Source organism: Apteryx mantelli, chromosome Z, assembly GCF_036417845.1.
Source record: "Apteryx mantelli isolate bAptMan1 chromosome Z, bAptMan1.hap1, whole genome shotgun sequence".
NCBI lineage: Eukaryota > Metazoa > Chordata > Aves > Apterygiformes > Apterygidae > Apteryx > Apteryx mantelli.
In genome coordinates, this window is record NC_090020.1 from 44730304 (window position 1) to 44750508 (window position 20205).

Below are 20205 nucleotides of genomic sequence, written 5' to 3' on the forward strand. Positions count from 1 at the left end.
CCCTCTTTTTTTCCTTAAATGAATTTGTAGTTTGGCAAGAGCTTTAGAGACACTGGTAGACTTTGGACACTGTTCCTTAAGTTCAGTAACACAGGAAGCATGCTGCAAAACCTGTGGTGCACCAACTTTGGAAAGACAACCCGAATTTTGATAATCACAAGTCAACACGCAACACCCTGGAGCACAGATATTGCAGAATTTCATACACTTTGTCCTAGCAATGACTGTCTTCACAGCTGAAATTCTTGCCCTGTACTCACCAACCATCATAACAAGCAAACACATTATCTGTTTTTCCTAACCAAAACGTAACTTGGCACATAAAGATCCAAAAATAATAAATGATCCATGTTCTCTGCACTCTGTAAGAGCAGGAGGAGGAGGACAATTATGATGGCAGTCTCATCTGAACTCTGAATTGCCTTGCTTGTTATAGGTCAAGTAGGAAGGGTTTTGTGTTTTTTTTTTTTTTTTTCCTAAACTAGAAACAACCCCACATTTAGGATTTTACTAGAAAATGCTAACAATCCAAAAAACATTCATAATAACACCAAAGACAAGATGAAAACCTGTAAGTCATACATTTCAGGTTATGAACAGTCAACTTGAGTTTTTACCACACTGTCAAGGAAAAAAAAAAAAAAAAAAAAAACCAAAACACTTCTTCCTTTAGAATTCTGGGTTGGGAAGTTCCCTAGCTTGTTAGTCATGCTGCATTCAGAATACGACTGTGAAAATACAAAACATGATTTGCATTTAAATACTATATTGAACACAAAGCAGTTCAGACACCATTTGAATCATAACTTATATTGGACCAAGGATGATTCACAAGCCTGCATACTCATTCTTCATGATGATCATCTTCGCTATTCATGGCCAATTGTGTATGCCCTCAATACATATGACTTGCTGCTTACTTTTTATTTCCTCCTAATCTTCTAATGGTCCAATTCCAGAAAGTGTAAGCTATTAAAATTCTGAGAGGTCTCTTATTCTAGTTGAAAATACAAACTAAAACCATTAACATGAAATAAATTGATTTTAATTAAAAAAGAAAATGAAAAATATGTTAAAATAAGAAAATATGGAAATATCTTTCCACATTGGGTGATCTATCAGGGTCATCTTCAGGGTTTGCTTCAGCACCTGAAGCAAACAGAAGACCATTTGTCTTACAGGAAATACATCAGCATCTGTTCACACAGATCCTGTTTGAATTTTGGAAAACAACCAGCTGAAATTCAAGTTTTCACTGGCAATAATTCACTGTCACAGCATATCGCCAGCACCATAGCCTGTTTTTAACACAATTTCATTACATTTGTGAAAAAGTAATAAATTACATTTCATCAACATAAATATTCTACCAACTGAATTGAGATACATACATAAATCCTATATAGTAATTTGTAAACCAAAGGAACCAATTTTAGACATATATTTCTAACATATGCTATATCATGATGATAATATACTAATAATTATAGTGTCCTGCGACAGCACATAACAGAACACATATCATAACCCAACAGTTTGCACAAATATTTTGGCAAATATGATTATGTGAATTTCAGGGACGATGTTTAGGAAAGTCTGCAATTATGAATTATTTAAAGAATTTAAAAGCTACCTTTTATTCATGCTGCTGTTTTAAAGAGTGAGATTGCTGCTTCTCATAGCAACTACTTAGCTTGTTACACAAAATAATACCAAGACTGTCTCTTTGAAGGTCTAAAAAAGTAAAGGAAGAAGCATCACCATAATAATCATCGCAATCACTATCATGCTTTGTCATTCTCTTTCTTTTCAGGAAAAAGAAGCCAAAGTGCCTTTGCCATCTTTTGCATTTTCTAATATTTGAGCAACTATAATAAACATTCAAAACATTATAGGACAAACATCCAGTATCACCAACTTACCTTCTGACCCCAAGTACTCCAACCGGTAAGTCCTCAACTAATGTTTTAAGATTTAATGTTGTCCAGAGACTGTCTCACTGACAGACATCTATGGAATCCATTCTAGAACAAGTGTATGGCCTACATGGCAAATGATTTGAGGGGATGTTTAATATAAAACAGAATTTCAATATCTGTATTTCAGAGTTTTCTTCACCAAAGCTTTTTCAAACATTATTGTATTTAACAGAACTAAGGAGGAGGAAAAATATTTTACCAGTTTCTTGTAGTTTCCTTAAAAATACAGAAGAGTCTGCTTCCAGGAAACTCCTTTCAGTGCTTATATTTATAGGTATTTCCCAGAACTGTAGTTTTGATAAGATAATCAGAAATCTATTAACTGCATTAGAACTAATCAAAAATTGACTAAATATTAAAAATATTTAGTAGAAAGAACGTTAAGGAGCACTTCCCATGCAACAACAGAAGGAGAAAAAAAATATTTTAAAACTGAAATTAACCTATACTGTATTATTCACATATGCACAGCAATTTACTGAAGATACTGCCACACCAGTGAAAAAGCTGCACATTTCCTGCTACACCTTTAGAAGGCATCTTTCAGTGTACGACTATCCAAATCAAACTAGTCAAAACTGGGTTTTGCTGATGCCTTGCAGAAAATTCTGTCAAATGAAAAATGCTTCCTATGGTTCACAGTCAGAGTCCTAGACCTATGTGGATGGAAAGCATCTTAAATTTTGACTCAAATAATAAATACAACCAAATCATTTGGCAGCACATTTCTCCTCCAAAAAAAAAAAAAAACCCCAACCAAAAAACCTATCTCACGTCTTGGCAGAACCGGCGCGTTTTGCTGGCAATGACCTAATTACTAGAATAAAAAGCTGCATATCTGACAAAGAGAAAGGAAGGACCCACTGCTTCATACATAATTTATTAAGATTTCCCAGAGCATTCAGGTTAAATCACAGATCCCGGCATCTCTTTGTGACGTTAAATGAATTTTTGAGGAGCCGGGGGATCCTCGGGCGGGCGGCACCTCCGGCCCGGCCCGGCCGCGGCCCCTCCGCAGCGGCCCCTCCGCAGCGCTCCCGCCGCCGGCGCGGGGACGCGCTGCCGCAGCGCGGCGGCCCCGCCGCGGCCCGCGCAGCCCCGCGCTACCTGCCGCCGCCGCCGCTTTGTGCCCCCGCGGCCGCCGGGCCCGGCTCCCGCTCCGCGCCGGCTCCCTTCTTTGTTATGCGGCACCCGTTGCCTTAGATACCGCGTTCCCCCTTTTCTAGGTCAACAAGCCCCTTTTTTAAGCCTGCTTTTAGCCACAAAAGCCGCTTTCTTCTCCCTTTCCGGCGCTGCCGCCTCCCTGTCAAAGGCACAGCGGAGAGCCGCAGGCACCCCCGGCTCTGGCGCGGCGCAGCGGGTCGGGATGGGGCGGGCGGCCGCGTCCCCGCCCGCTCCCCGCGGCCTGTCAGGCGCCCCCGGCCCCGGCCGCCCCGCGCCGCCGCCGCCGCACTCACCCCATCGCCGCGGCCGGCTGCGCCTCCATCCCGCCGCCAGCGCCCCGGCCCGCCCGGCCCCGCCCGCGCCCACCGGCTGCGCCGCGCCGCGGCCAATACGGCCCCGCCGGTCACGTGCCGGTCGGCCCCGCCCGCCCGGCCAATGGGGCGGCGCGCCCGGAGGAGCCCCCCGCCCCCCCCCCAGCGCCACCGCCTCCGCGGGGGGAACAGCTGCTCCCTCCCCCCCCGTACGGGGGCGGGGCCTCGGCCGCTCTCTGAACCCGCGCGCCGGGCTGGGGCGGGGCGGGGCCGAGTCGCTCGGCGCAGCCCCGCGCGGGCCGCGCGCGCGCCCTGCCCCGCCCCCCCCGCGCCGCCCCCACTGCCGCGCTGTGCGGCGCAGCGCGGCCGCAGAGGCACCGCGGGCGCGAGGGGAGGGCAGGGCACACGGCAGCGCCCGCTGCACCACCCCCCGCAAGGACGCTCTTGCTCCGCACTACCGCAACGCTAAGGGAGGAACACGCTGCCCAACAGCCACCCGGCTAAAAGCTGCTGCCGCTGTGAACACACCCACTAGGCACACAGCGCAGACTATGATGTCTGTAACGCATTGTATGCTCATATTCTAACTTTTGGGTAGGTGTAAAATCACTGAGAAGGCAGGCAGGATCTTGACATAAATGCAAAAATCAACCCCAAATCTATATTGCAGCATTAAACTCACTCCTCCATAGCAATGGGTATGACACTTACATTCTTCCTGTGGGAAATAATCTCATAAGTATCTGCATCACTTCGCTTGTGAAGATCATCATTCTATTATCTCTCCTTCCAGTAAAGAGAGAGGCACTGAATACTATGTAAGACTACAAGCTTTTGCATTTATATAAGGATTGATAATAGTTGTTTTTAGAAGAAAGGTTCCACATATACTAGAACTAGAGCTAATATACATTGTATGTTTTCTTTAGAAACTATACAGATACTGCTTATTAAAAAGAACTATAAGTGTCTTACAATGCTATCTCTATTGTATTTACAGTTCAGTAAAACATCATTTTCATGCACTTTTCAGACACAAATTTTTGTCATTACTACTGGGTAGTTTTATAATAGAGATGTATGCATTTAAGCTACACCAAATTAGAACAGTAAGTACAAGTTCAGTGATGAGTGCTGGAGAAAAATCCAGAAGATGGATGCACAAACAAATCAATTCAGGACTTATTTTAGAATCTCCTTCCAGAACTGACCCCTCTCTCCAAGGGCAAAGACATAAGGAGCTATTAACGAAGAAGATGCAAGACCCTAAAAAAGCATGCTACTGAATGCAACAGACAGCAGAAAGCCTGCCATATTTCAGCTGTTTGAGTTTGTGGTCTGTATTTACTCTTTATAACAAGTTTTATAGATACCAGGTAATATGTGGGATGTTGTTTAAAAAAAATCCAGTTCTTTTATAAAAAGCAGCTTTGTTAAGAAAAAAAGAAAAAAACACAGTATTAGTCTTTTTCATTCTCTGGAAGAAGTGTTCTAGAATAAATCTATGAGCACTGCAGTCCAACATCTCAACAAAATACAAGACTTAAATTGCAACAGTTTATGAACTAAGCAAGTGAATGCCCTTCCCTGCGTCATGTTATTACATAATTTATGGCAATATTTGCTCATGTAAGTGGATATAAGGACGTATGTGTTTTTAATGAGCTATCTACCCTTACATGCCTGAGGAAGTTTCATTCTTCCTATAATCCTTTCTTTGATTCATATGGAACCAGCTGACTTGTGATAGCTCGTGGTTGGGACCAAGTGAAATTAAAGGCACTACAGGCCTATGTAGGGAAGGTGAGCAATTGCACCACAGATACTTAAATACAACTACTTCCTTTCCGGCTGCGTTTTCATGGCTCATTTTTCCAGTCAATACAAGACACTACTCCAGACTCAGGAAAGATGCTCTTTGTCAGCTAACCTTTCATCAAAGGTCTTCAGGAATAAGGAGATGGTGTAACATTATGTAGTGTGTTACCTTCAACATGGTATCACACTAAATCTCCTTCAAGTGGTAAACCATTTTAAACAAAGTAAACTGGGGTAGTATGCAAGGACTCTCTAGGATGAGAATGATGAAAGTGTCTCGTGCTATATGTTTGTTACACAGCTTCCATTCATTACAGCCATATTTGATGTCTTCATGATTTCTGATACCCAATTTCAGACTTGCACATACCACAGACTGCACTAGTGAGTTAATAATCCTTCAGCTGTAAGAGACTATCATATTACTCCTGACAGTCTTAGAAGTTTAGAACCTAGTTTTGCATTAGATCTACAGCCATCCCACCCTGATAATACACCACTGCTTCTCCCCTCAAAAAAGCAAAACTAAATGCTCCTAGATGTTGTGCAGCTCTCTATCCTAAAATTATTTAAGTCAGTATAGCTCAAATAAGTGCACATACAGCTCACATTTATGTTACCAGTTGGCAAGCTGCTGTAACATGAGTTGTGGCTTATATTCCAATCAGATCAGGCAAATTGAGAATTGTAATCATTTTAAATCATGTTCATAATTTGGAAGTGCAATACAGTCTAGAATGGCAATTTTAAGTGTTCAAAGCCACACTAAATGCCAGAGAAATTGAAATCCTATATACTTGAAAGCTAAAATACATACTTCAAGTTAAAAACTAAGCTTGAGAAGTAGACTTAATTTTCATAGATCTCTTTCTAGAATCCAAACTGGGAATATCAGAGCTCAAAAGCTTCATAATGTATTCCATTCATTTATCCACATTACAGCGCACTTCCTGTAACTCTGAAAAGCTGTAAGCTGTAGTTCTCGGTCTGTGAAAAGATTCTGGTTAGTCCTGACCTATTGCTTTATGAACCTGGTACTCACAAGTTGGCATAGATTTAAGTAAATTCAGTGCTGATGAAAGATGATAGATTCACTGCTCTATAGCCTGAAGTTCTGTATTTATTCACAGAACACGCAGAGCAGAAGCAGCAGCGCAGATTCTCCGATACCTCCTGCCAACATGACAGCTGAGTGGGAGGCAGAAAGCTTTCCCCTCCTTGCTCGTAGTAATGCCCATTCCGTTATGATTTCCATAAAAAATGGCAGCTTATGTTTTGTGTCTGTCACATGCACTTGCCTCTGAAGAAAAATTCAATTTTAAATGAAATTCAGTTTAATATACAGTATGTTACTAGTAATAAGATGACCTTTTTCATATTGTCTGTTTCAGTGGTGTTAAAGCACTGACATACAACCAAACAGGTGAATGGTATTATGATAGAAACTCCATTTATTTCTTTCAAAACTGCTTTCTAGATGCAGTACTGTCACCTGTTGACCCTGGTATTAATGAAGCAGCATTTGATTTAAAAAATAAATTAAAAAGTGTCTCTTGGGAAAAAGAGGAGCACAGAACGAAATTTTACAGAGACAAAAAAAGTCTTGTTTAGACTTAATTTTACTTTTGGCTAGTTACTTTCTAATCTGACAGAAAGAACAAACTGGCCTTTTCATTTTCTGAAGAATACTATTGCCAAAACCTAGGCCAGGTCTAGGAATACCTACTACATATGTGTATTACATAAAAACTTAAAAATCCATTAAGAGAACTAAATCTTTGCAGGTAAGCTATGAACTCCCAGGGACACAAAATTTTAGTATTTGAAAACATCAGCTCTGTTTCAGTACTCACAATTCGACTATTTGTATTATTTTGGCCCAGATCCCTGTAGTCTGCCCAGTACAGCATTCTCAAACAGCTAAATGAGATTTTTTGCTGTAGAAGAGGAGTTGGCAATCTTTTCATAGAATACTTGATGCAAGTCAGGTACTGTTTCCCAATCTCTTACTGCACTTATTAAAATCCAGTCTGAGACCAAATAAAATTAAGCCATAATCCTGTTTTTTTTTTTTAAACTACCATACTTGTCTCTCTCATCTACAAAGTAGTGCTAAATAGAAGCTCTCAGCAGATTAAGGTCCATGTGTTTCTGAAAACAAAGGATGTTCCCCCAAACATTTATTTGCTTTATAAGATTAAGAATATTACAACAGAAAATGCAAAAGACTTTTTTAAGATAGCTTGACCATAAATGGGACAGTTTTCTGTGCCTTCACAACCTCACCCTCTGCAGCAGCACCCTTCTCCCTTGAGGCCTTTCACCACTTCATATATTTAAAGTGATTGATATTTCATTACTAGTCATTGTGCATGCACAGTACTAACTACCTCAGAGACTCTGGGCATAGCAAGTGGGTTGGATAATGAGTTAAATTCTCTCTGTTGCCAGGCTCTATGCTTGGTATTACTTGCAAATGTGAAATGTAGTATTGGCAACTTAGGATCTTATCTTCAGAACTTCACTTACTAATGTAAAATGCAAATTTTACACAATGATTTACATCAGGCTGCATCTTGGGGGTGGGGGGGCAAATAAGTGGCATAAAAAGATTTTATTAACAGAAAACAGTGTGTCCTTTCACAGGGTCAGTTAGCTACAGGAAAGACCTGCAACATAAGCTGAATGAGAAAAGCAGAGAAATGCATGCTGTTTAATTATTTCCTAAATAAGTCAGATTTACACAATGCTATCATCTGCTCTTTAAATCCATTATTATGTAATGCTCTCTGTTGTTTGCAGTTCTGCAGTTTTGCCTGAAAGTACTGTACTCTCTGGGACATCTCCCACTCATGCTTTCTTCCCTCTTACTAAATTTTTCCATCTCCATACAGGTTTCTTGCTGCAAGTTAAATAAGTGAAGATCTTGTGCAGGGAGAAGGAGCACATCCCTCCTCACAACAGTTAGAGCTAATAACACGTCATGGACCAATTTGCAGCATTAGCCATATACATTCTAAAAACAGTACAAGAGCAATAACGGAAGGAGTTTTTGCAGCAAGCCAGTAATCCAGCAAACTTCACCATCCATTTACCCATTCTTTTATCTCCACTGCATAATGAACCCCATCTGACACTAACTTCATGTTACATTAACTATGGTTTCCTCATCCTCTAATTAAGAGTATCACAGTATCCTTCTATTGTATTGCTTTGTTTCCTCTGCCACAGCTCTTGTCATGCATGCAAGTAGTTTACTATATCTGTGCTGTAATTACTTCTTAATCTAGCCATGCCATGCATTTTCTTTCCCTCCTAAACAGCTGCATATTTTTATTACATTTCCAGCTTTCCCTTTACTTCCAATGCTTTTTTTCCACCTCCCTTTAATACTATTGCAAAGTAAGGAGTAACACTTGCCAGGCCTCATTTCTAGTGTACTTATTCAGAGTATAGGTCTTTATCTAGGAATATTTCTGTTCAAATATCAACAAACTGAGTTGTTACTTATCCTGGGCCTCACCTCTGTAAGATGTCAGGAGGCAGCAAGTCAGATCAGTGTTGTGCTATACTTTAAGGTCTTCTGATGAAATACAACAGAGAAACAGTCAATACAAAAATATATCAGCTCTTTCCTTCTCAGACTAACTGCAGATGTCTGTCTTACCCAATACTAACATTCTGCATTAATTTTCATAAAAACCTCTGTTTTTAAAATGGAAAAAAACCCAGTCCTCCTTTCTAAAAAGCTCTGTTGCAACAACATAAAAGGAAGAAAAAAAAATTTAAAAGGTAGAAGAAAATGAAAGTGGATTATGCTCATTCAATCCATTAGAAAGGTGGACTTCTACAGAAATTCGGAAAACTTTTTCACAGATGTGAGCTAGAAAACTGTCATTTGTCTATACTGCTCACTGAAAGAGAGTCTACAGTGACCAGCTAAACAGAGAGCTGACTTTCAAGGTTAGGTTTTTTTACTCCACAGACTCATGTATTTGCCCACCCACTTATTCCAGAACTCCAGCAAAGTAAAGGCTTATTCAGCCCCTTTGGAAACCTGTAATTGCACATTCTCTCCCATCTTTAATTCAGTTTCAGTAATCAGTTAACTTTACTGAAGGCAGCATATAGTGCTGAACATCTTTCATGTAAAAAATAGTGTCCAGTGTACCTCAGCAATTCTCTGGAAAGTTTTTCACAGTAAAAGCTCTTCCTACAGGAATTTGTTTATTCATACAGATGTCTTCTCTCTCTCTCCACTCCATCTTGGCCATAGAATAGCAAAAGATGGAATGCTTAGAGAAAGACTGAGGATTTGATGTTTCTCAGTGTTTCCCCCAGACTGCCATGCTCTGGATTTGTCCAAGCTGCCCTAGAGTTACCTTCTGTTATCTCAGACTACTTCATCCTTAGCTGTAACACAGCTCTTGGCTTTTCACACAGGGTTGCACAGCTGTCAGTTGCTCAGAGACTGAATCAGAGTCAGACCCAGTGGAAGAAACTGAGCACATGCCTAGAATACCTATAGTGGCCTGAGTTACAAAGACAAAGACATATTTTGCTTATTCTTAATATTTAGCAGACACAAGAAGTTACAACATTCACACCTGTTCATGGCAAATGGATGACTACACATGCAAATGGATGATCAGATTCAGTTTCTTGGTAAGCTGAGGTTGAAAAGTCACTGCTAGAAAAAAAATGCATGCTACCTGGTTGTGTGAGCTTTATAGAGAACCTGTGAGCATCCAAAACTCCCCAACACTTTGACAAATGGAAGCTCTATTATTTCAGTGGAATATTTACCTTTCTCTTGACAATCTTCTTTTCAGTCTTCCCTTTGTTTAGGCTGAACCAGATGTTCTTCATCCAAAAGTTGATTTCTTGTAAGCATTCTGACATTTTAGTAGTGATAAATCAGTTAATCTATTTAGCTGAAGGTCATCAACATGTGTGTTTTGCCTAGGATACTGAAAAGGGAGGGCCAATTTTTGTGGGACCCTGTAAACAAAGACCTTTTTTAAAAAAAGAAGAAAAAAAGAATGCTGGCCACCACCATTCTCCAAGTGTGCTAAGAGGGAAAAAAAATCCAGCTGCTAATTTTGCTATACCATATTGATGATAGCTTTTTAACATCCACCACAGCAAAGGCTGTGGCAACATCTAGAAACACAACACAATCATGGCTGAGAGTCCCTTTAGTGGCATTAGAATCTCTTAAACACTTAAATTAGGACCTGAGCCTCAGACTCTTGTCTAGAGGAAAATGTTCATATCAAACCAATCTAGAAAATTCTCCTTTCCAAGATAAATTGTTGACATGAACTATGAGCATATGTGCGTCTTCATTAAAATCTCAAAGAAAAAAAAAAAAAAAACAAACAAGTTCCAGCACATAACAGTAAACGCTAAAGAGTTCAAAGAAGTACCTCAAAAATGGCTCAGAGGTTGTTAAGATTTATACTGTATGGCTTAAGGAGGCTGACTTTTATTACAAAAATACTGAAAATACTTGATTTTTTCAAAAGCTTAACAAGACCCAGTAGCTGGAAATTAGACAAATTTGAATTAAATTCCCTAGTATCACTATGGCTAATTGAATCACAAAAGCCCAGTATGAACTGAGTCTATAAGGTGAGACAAGATATTTAAGATAATTTGATTTTGAATGTTCTGCATCTTTTATATAGGGGTCATACTGAATGGCATGGGGCTTCATTCAGAGCTTGAAAGGCATTAGAGTTCACAACTCACTTGATCCCTCAAGAACTGTAATTCTTTGCAGTGTATGTACACTCATAACACACTACAATGATTATAATCAAGTCTTACACTACAGAGATTCAGCAGATTGCTTGTTAAGGTCAGGACAAAAAGTCCTCCAGCTCTTCTTCCCAGGACCAGTGCAGACGTCACTTTGCCATCGTTTCTTCTACGAATGCAGAGGTGAGCTGGTGCTGAAGGTGGCACTCTCCCAGCACAGACTGGTGCTCCCAGGTAGGGCAAAGCAGCCTCACAGATGCCTAGCCAGCATGCAGTTTTCCTGCTTATAGCCATATTAATCAAGTGTAACAATTCATGTCAGATTTTTGGTTTAGCTTTTATTTTGGAAGTGTTCTTGCTTTTTTCATCTTATTTTTTCACCATAAAATGCTTCCTTGGATGATCTGCCTCTCACTTCTCTAGGGAGTTTGCTGTTACACAAGCCTTTAGGCACTGGTGGCATCCAGTTTCTTCTCCCCTCCTCCTGTGGCACACAGTTTAGTGGGTTATTTGAAAGTTAAAATCCATAGTCCAATTTTAAAATATGGGTTTTTACAGTTTGGGGGGGAGCATTAGGAGTTTTACTGTTTTTGTTTTGGGGGTTTGAGTGAACGGTATCTTCAGTTCTTAATTTCTTCAATGCTGGTGGCGATGCTAAAAGAATAGATTTTTTTGCTTCTCTTTTTGGGCGGTTTGTTTTTGTAAAACCTGAGCAGTCCAGAATATCCTAGAATATTTACTCCCAATAATGAAGCTTCATCTTACTGGATAGTCAGTAAGAAATAAAAATTCAAATATAAGCTAGGGTGGGTTTGAGAGCCTGCCCTGTCCAGTGCTGAGCCAGTATGAACACTTTCTGAAATCAACCCCCCTGCTCACTGGAAGGAGAATGCAAAATTCAAACCCTCAGCACATCTCTAGGCAGGCTGCTTCCCACAGCAAGCTCTACCCAGGCAGCACCAGTGCTCAGTACTTCCACAGCTTACACAAAGCTGCCCTCCCTGCGGCCCCTTCTTCACCTTGGCAATCAACAAGCAACTTCAGAGTAACAAAAAAGCATCTGAGGCCCTAACTGCTAAACATTTTACCACTGTCCAAGTTACTTTAGGAAAGTACTGAGAAAAAGCAATTAAAGAAGTAGAGAAGCAACAGCCATGCCCAGAACAAAGTGTCAATGGAATAATCTAGAAGAAAAACACACTGTAGTCTGTCTGAATTGGGAAAGCAGGAGTGCTTTCAAATTCCTTGTTTTAGAGGACAGATATTTGAGTGGCACCCTGGCAGACACCAGCTTCCCTTCTCCAGCTTGGATGCAGGGCCACCAGCTACTCAGTTCAGACTGAATCGAAATACCTAAGTTGCCTGCACTAAATCTTAGACCCATATGGCACAACTGAGTAATTAAGGTGTATAAGGTGTTGCAACTCTCCTGAAAATATAAGCTTCTCAGACTAGAAGTACAATCAAAAAAATATCATGGAGAGGAAAAACGTCCTACCATCTACAGCTACATTTTGTATCTCAGATTCCAACCTCTATGGACACAGGAAGGGAAAATTTTAAGTCATCACAACCATATTTAGAAAAGCTCTCTGTATTGCTAAGCCTTCTAAAAGAACATTTTCCTTTTTTGTCCTACACAACCCCAATACTTCAATTGTAAATGAAGAAAAGATGTACTTTCAAAGATCCCCAAGGCAAGTCAGCTACAATGCCAGGCCTAACTAGCTGAGATTTAGAAGCAACAATACTTGACAGTCATAAGTTCCTCCTCAGCATGGAATTGTATTTTATTGATTCATTACTCTCTTAGAGTTGTTTTGTATTTTTTAATCAAGTACTGAACCCCTTACTAGAAATAATTTGTATTGTTTTAATGTTAAAACAAACCATTTAAGTTTAAGCTTGCCTGGTATTGAGCGATCTTGAGTAAACTCTGGCAAGCATAAGATGTATTGTTTCTATACAAATAAAATCTCCAAATAAAGTAGTCTGGCAGACAAACTTGGTGTCTGCAAATCAAGATAAGCCGAGCTCAAGAATTTTTAAGTTTCCCGCAAGGTTGAAAGGGTCTGTTTTGCAAGCTAATTACCTCAGGTGTCAAGACGACAACAGAAATCTTCATGGTGGATGTCATTTATTTTGGCAAGGAAGAAGTAATAAGAGAGATTGCATGACACTGGCAAAATCCCTGCTGTCACATGAAAAGAAAACCAAAGCTCTCCTCCAACAACAGAACTGGCAGTAATTGAAATGCTCTTATTTAAGATTATGGATGAATTGTTCCTCAGCCTCACTTTCTACTACTTCTGCTGTCCCTGAACTTTCTGTCTCATCTTGTGACCAAACATGTCTTATCACACGAAAATTTCAGGTGACAGTCATGTTATGGCACTTGCTCATCATGTGATCAGATGTGTAGCTGACTAAAGGCATCTGGATGAGTGATTTGACTGGAACTATGTGTGTGTCCAGATGTGCACTCACCACATAAAAGGGCACATCTATGATTCAGGCACATGCTAGAGCATGACCGCATCTATGGAGTCCAAGTACTTCCACAAAAGGTTGTATAGCATGGCTTCACTAGAAGATAAAACAAGTGCAAGAGTACATGCTTTCTACTCTATGCCTGGTTGATACTTTCCTGATGTTCTTTTAGTTTACAGTTTATTACCTTACATTTCCCCAAAAGTAAGTGCTAGGAAGTGCTAGAAGCGTGCTTCATGAAATCTTACCCCCCAGTTCAGCTGCCTGGTAACAACCTACACCACAGGCTCGGAGCAGTGTAATTGCTTCAGTACAGGAATTGCGTCTTTTTATGGATTTGAGGTTTGCCTAATCCAAAGTGATTCAGATGCTTAATGGGTTTCTAGAATTCCCGCAATATAATTGTATAACAACTTAGGGAATGCAGTATAGAAGCAAGAATGATAAAGAGCACTATCCATCCATGTTTACAAACCGTTCAATAAACTTGAAAATATGAATTCAATAAAATGGACAATTCTCCTTCAAACAATGAACTAGGTGGCAAATTGCCCACAACGACCATTGCTAGCATCTATAAAAAACTCCCTGTCCCTTAAAAGTCACAAGTCACAAAATTTTCAGGCAATAAAAACTGCAACAGAGCACAGAAATTCTTACATTCCTATGCTACCTATATTTAGAGAAGATGACTTTTAAGGCAAAGATTAATATATTAGCAGAAACCAAATGCAAAACTTAGCCATGGTAGCCAGTATGCTGAAGTAAGTTGTTTTTCCATCATTCTCCGAAGACATTAAAGCATTCTAAAACATGCGAGACTTCTACAATATAAAATAGTATAGCAAATTACAAGCAGGCTCTGTTGTTGCAGAGGGTTTCAGATCTTTATTGCCGCACGCATACTAGACTGTCACATGGAATCTTCAGTGCCGTTATATCATTTTAAGCACCATTTCAGTCGTAAAGAAAAGATCTGCACATTTTGCTCATGAGTAAGACAGAGATAGATTTGGAACAGTATAAAGGCAGTCATGTACAGAAACCTACTTTTTCATGCAAATAAAGCAATACACAAATCCAATGGTTTGAGAGGAAGACAAGAATTCCTTTGCTCCATTCAATTTATTCTTTTCAGCTTCGTGCACTTGAAACAGTTTTTGGAAAACGCTTTATAAATTAAGTCTAGTTCTCAAGGTCTTAACAATGACATTTAGACATTTAATTAGGAAGCCATCACTTGGACTGGCATCTAAACCTTTTGTCAGAGACCTAATTCCACACCAATTTAAACATACCATTAGTCTTATATTAACTAATAAGACTCATAACATTCTGGCTACTGGATTGCACTGGCAAGCATTAATATAACAGTGAAGTGAGTCTACATGAACACCAGCGTACAGTTTTACAGTGTACACATTGAGCTAGTAACAATAATCTAAGCAAGACAAAAATATAATAACCACATTCGATTATGAACCAGTACTCAGGCATACCCTGTGCTTCCTGGCACTTTGGATACAATTATATGAGACTGACAGCCAAATGAAAGAAGATTTGATCAAACAAATTGTTTCATTGATTCCCAGCTGAATCCAGACCTTAAACCTTTCTGGAGGTCATTCTGAATCACGTTTAGAGACCTACACATGTAAATTCAGTACCATCACCTTGTTTCAGCATTTCAATCCGCAGCCATATTCAGCATATGGAATTTTAAAAAGTCACAAACATATATAACAATACTTACAAACAAATAACCTATATTTGGAACTGATGGGAAAAAAAATGACATTAGCTAATGCCATTTTTCAGCTTGTATTTCTGACTTAGATCTGTGGTTTTCACTGAAATAACAAGAAGATCCAAAATGAAGAAAAAAAGCTAGAGCAAAGTGCAGGAACTCTATTCTGTGTGTTTTTTCTTACTCTTGTGGAAACTGGAATATTACAGAAGTTTGAGTCATCACTCTGCTACACTTGGCTAAAATTAGAGTCCTATACAATGAAGGGCTTGTAGTTGAACAATTTGGACACTGGGGAACAAATTACAAATACAGTAATTCTGCTGAAATTTGGGAGGGAGAGAGACGGATACTAACAAAATCAAAAATTGGATCTATAAGGGAATTGGTTGTGCTTAATCCCACTATTGATTAAAAAAAAAAAGGCAAACAAGCTTTGGGGGATTTTTGCTACATTTTGTAATGAAAAGCACTCAGTTTAGTTTTGTGTTAAAAACCAGCAACGTGGAAGGAATATGGCCACATAGCAGATTCTGCTAACCCCGGAGCCTCATTTATCTCAACGTTGCCCACTGACACCGTCTTCTTGGCAGTGATAGGTGCCAATTATATTGTCAAGGTTACTGGCACTGAAGCTTTCCACCGCAGAATTGCTGACATCGAAGTTATTGATGCCAAGAGTTAAAAAATAAAAAATAAAAAAAAAAAATCACAACGCACCCAACAAACTTAACATAATCAGTATTCTTTTTTCTGCTGGGTCTAGATTTCAGTGTGTAGTGCCTGCTGACAGGCAACACCTTTCCCCAAACTCATTCCACATCCAAGCCCTAAATGATTAATATGGAATAATCAAGGATATTTAATATAAGTCCTTAAATATGCAAATTTTGGACTGGAGCCCTTGGATTTTCAAAGGGAGCAGAGATCTTGTATACAGTTCCTTCTGGGCAGAAAACACAGAAGTTGCAAACAATCACAGTGAGACAAGGTGGGAATTTAACTCAAGAAATCCCATTATTCAGGGCATGTACAGTGTTCCTTTTGTGGAATGTCCAGCTCAAATACCGGAATCTGTTTTTTCCACAAAACACATAGATGAAGTCTTAAAACACCAACAAGAAAAAAAAAACCACCAAAGAGTCTGGGTTCAACACAAGTTCAGTCTTGCATCCCTTTTACCAAAAAAAAAAAAAAAAAAAGAGGAGGGGGGGAGATAGTGAGAGAGAATCACAGCTACTTATCCTTTTATGACCTATATGCTTTGTCCATCATAAATGGGGATTTTCTACTCTAGGAAGTCCTAAACATGAGCAGAAGAGACAGTGCTTCCTTCTGGCAAGTATTAAGCTGGAGAGGCAGTACAGCAGTACCAATAAAATCCAAACTGCTCTTTTGGAATGGAAGTTGACTTCTCTTTCTCATGAAAGTAAAGTGCCTTCCTAGCTATTTGGAGAATGTTATTGAACAGCAGAACAATAAAATGGCCAAAATTTTCAGTCAAACAAGCAGGACAACACGATACTGTAAGGTTCAGGCCAGATGATAGCTCAACTACGGGAAAGGTATTTTCTACTGAATAGGCAAGAATTCTGCAAAGGTCACCCACTTCTTTAGGCCCTTTCAAGGCATTAAGCAAATTCCTCACAGAATGTTTCAAAGCTGTGGGAACCTGAAGTCAGCATTTATTTCCACAAAAAAGTTCACAAATGAAAGCGTGCCAAACTGCTGCTCTTAAGAATAAGCCTGCTAGAATTCTAGAACTTAACTAAACTGTACCTAATTTTTATTGAACTGTCTGCAACTGCTAGTGATTCAAAGTTGTTACAGCCACTCTCTTTGCAGCCATCAACACCAATGTGAGGACCAAAAGACTATTAAAAAAAAAAAAAGAGAGAGAGAGAATTATAATATCAGATGCATTTTGAAAATAAGACAGTGATTTGAAAACAAGTAACCACAGAAACATGTTATTTATTCCGATTAGCACAAACCAAGGCAAATAAAACAGTAGTCTACAGTGACATCAGCAGTCTGACACAAAGCAGAAATTTTGTGCAAGGTTCTCATTGGAATTTAAATCTATTAAGATAGCCCTATGACCAGTGTCCAAAAAGCAACCACTGATGAATTCACTTTGGTATGTTTAATCAGATACTGTAAACAAAAAATACAACATCAGATGGTTATGAACTTTTTGATCAATCTACTTTGCTCCATCTTCAGTGTCTTGTTTCACAGTCTGATGACTTCTACCCTGTTCCAAAGGATGCTATAACATACACAAAGCAACAGAAGTAACTGTTGACTGACAAAAGTGCCAATTAACATTGCTGCAGTTAAAAAAAAGTTATGCTTTCTAATACTCTCTTTTCGGATGGTTCAACAGTAGTCAGCAAGGAATGGATTGTATTATTCAATAAATCAGAAATTATACCTTTTTGGTTCTAGAATTTTTTTTGAAATAAAGAAGCATTTTCTGCATTTCAAGAAGCCCAAGAGCAATTATCATTCAAATAATAATAAAAGCTGTTATCCCACACTATTAGAAGAAGCTGTAATCATTAAAACATCTGCTAGGATAACAAATCACACGATTGGTAATTGTACAACATGAACATATCTGCTTCAATTCTTATGCCACAACCCTCAGAAAAGCCTCAGTCCTAGAATAAGTCAGTTACTACAGTCCAGGACAGTACTGCTACCATGTCTGAAGTAAGTTTTCTGAAAAACATATAAAAAAATTATCAACTGTAAGAGTCTGCTCTCCAAACTACTAAACTCCAAGGCAACTAAGTGGGATCAACATGATAAATTTATCTCCCAAGACATCTTTCAAATTCCCTCACAAATATCCAAAGGAAGGTACATTGGTGTTAACTACACAATAAGGAATTCCTAGAATTTGCATTTAGCATGTAAATAGTTTTTTTATATATATAAAAGATACTACCGAAGTTCTATGAAATAAATGATTATCCAATTGCGTAACACAGAACCAATATGCATGTGAATAGAGACATTTTAATATGTAGTCCTTTTATAATAGCATGTACTATTGCCCCTCCCCCCCAAAAAACACTGTATGGGTAAATTTGGTCTTCAGGTCTATCCTACGAGTAAGGAGCAACTAACTCCCCCCCTAAAACCAAAAATATGTAAGTACAGCTGCATACATCCCCTCAGTTTCTCAGTATAAGTTGTTCTGCAACACACTCCTTGTTTCTGTTGATTACAACATAACTACTCTTTCACCATCAACAGCTTTCCATATATTCTCCTCCAAATACAGGCACAACTGGTATGAAAAGTAACAGTACTCAAACAGCACAAGCTTGGCAAATCAATCAGTTCTCTGAAAACATAGATCAGCTGCAAGATAAGACACTGTAAGCAAGAGCTTTACACCCACAATGCAGTAACAGCTACCTGTAACAAACAGGAAAAGTGTAGTTACAATTGTTGAATTATAGAGAAGAAGGAATATTATCTATTCTAAATAGAGAAGGTCACAAATTTATTATGAAGACTGGTACAAAAAAAAATTAGTTATAGAAATCCCAATACAAGAAACACTCTTTGCAATATTTCTGGCAAAACAAAACAATTCTGCTCATACATACTGTATTTCCTTGTTTTTCTTACTACCCTACAATTTCTAGGGGAAAGGAAAAGCCTAATGTGTCATATCCACTAGAGCTACAGGGATATGTTCAATGTTACAGTACTTTCGATTTTCAGCATCATGCTTGAACCTCAGTTCTTGTTTACATAACCAGAGAGCCTCAGTCCATGTCATATTTTTATTTCTATCAATATTTATCTTTCTGTTCCCAAAAATCAGTGAAGAAAAACACTCCTATATAATGAAAATCACAAGAGACAAACCAAAACAAGGAAGAGGAAACCATTTCAGTGTATACAGTAACAGCTCTAAGTCTTGTACTGACACATTTATTCAGGCATTCAAGTAACTTAATTAGATAAAAGTCATCTCCCAACCTAAACAGGAACTTTGCAATCCAAAAGCAAACTCTAGCAGAACCTGCAACAACATAAACCAGAGGGAGCCGGAGGGAAATGCTTGTCATTGATCAACTGAATTAAATTTACAGTATATCCCCCCAAAAGTTGCAAAATCTTATTCCAAGAAACAGCAGCTAAGCACAAGAAAGTCATAAAATTCTTAATATATGGTTGACTTAGTTTGAAGTGAAAGAGCAATGAGGGCAGGCACGTGTGAGAGATTATAACTGTCTATATAAAATTTACATAAGCAAGCTTGGGATTTCTGCATAATATACATATAAAACCATTATGCTATATGGGAATAACATTGCTTAGTTCTGAACAGATTCTTTGTTAAAGCCCTTTGAGTGGAAGAACAGCAGCTATGTGAGATCTCCATAGCAGGGGTTTTAGAGAGGAGAAAAAGCTCATGTGATCCTGAGAACTTCTTCTATTAATAAAAGGAGAGTCAACTCACACAATTTATGCTTTCACAACTTCTTTGCGCTCTTGTCACACGACAATGGGAAGTTCTAGTTTCCTTTCAGTTCCCCCCTGCGTGCCAGTTGCTACAAGAAGGCCAGTCTACTAACAGCCAAATTCTGTTTTGTACAACTCGGCACCTTTCAGAATCTATTTAAAGCAAGTGACACTCAGCATCAATCACACAAATAAGACAACTTTCTATTGGTGTCTGATTTCCAGAAAAAGGGTGCAACTTTCACACAAACAATTTAATCTCATGAACTAAGCCTTAAGTGATGCTTGGATGACCAGAGTTCAGAGAAAAACAGAATGGTTGAGGTTCAAAGGGACCTTTAGAGATCAACTAGTACAATCCCTCTGCTCAAACAAGGTCACTTAGAGCATATTGGCCAGGACTGTGTCCAGACAGCTTTTGAATATCTCCCAAGGATGGAGA

General features: G+C 39.1%; 1 protein-coding gene across 2 annotated transcripts in view; it reads right to left on the reverse strand.

Moving 5' to 3' along the window:
* APC (APC regulator of WNT signaling pathway) overlaps nt 1–20205 on the reverse strand; it is a 96942-nt gene that overhangs the window by 72149 nt on the left and 4588 nt on the right. Inside the window, exon 1 of one of the 2 annotated variants that reach the window (XM_067316658.1) lies at nt 3437–3472. The exons of the other annotated variant lie outside the window; for it this stretch is intronic. The gene's annotated coding sequence lies outside the window, so the exon portion shown is untranslated. Of the gene's footprint in view, nt 1–3436; nt 3473–20205 lie in introns of those variants that run through there. 2 annotated transcript variants of the gene reach the window in all.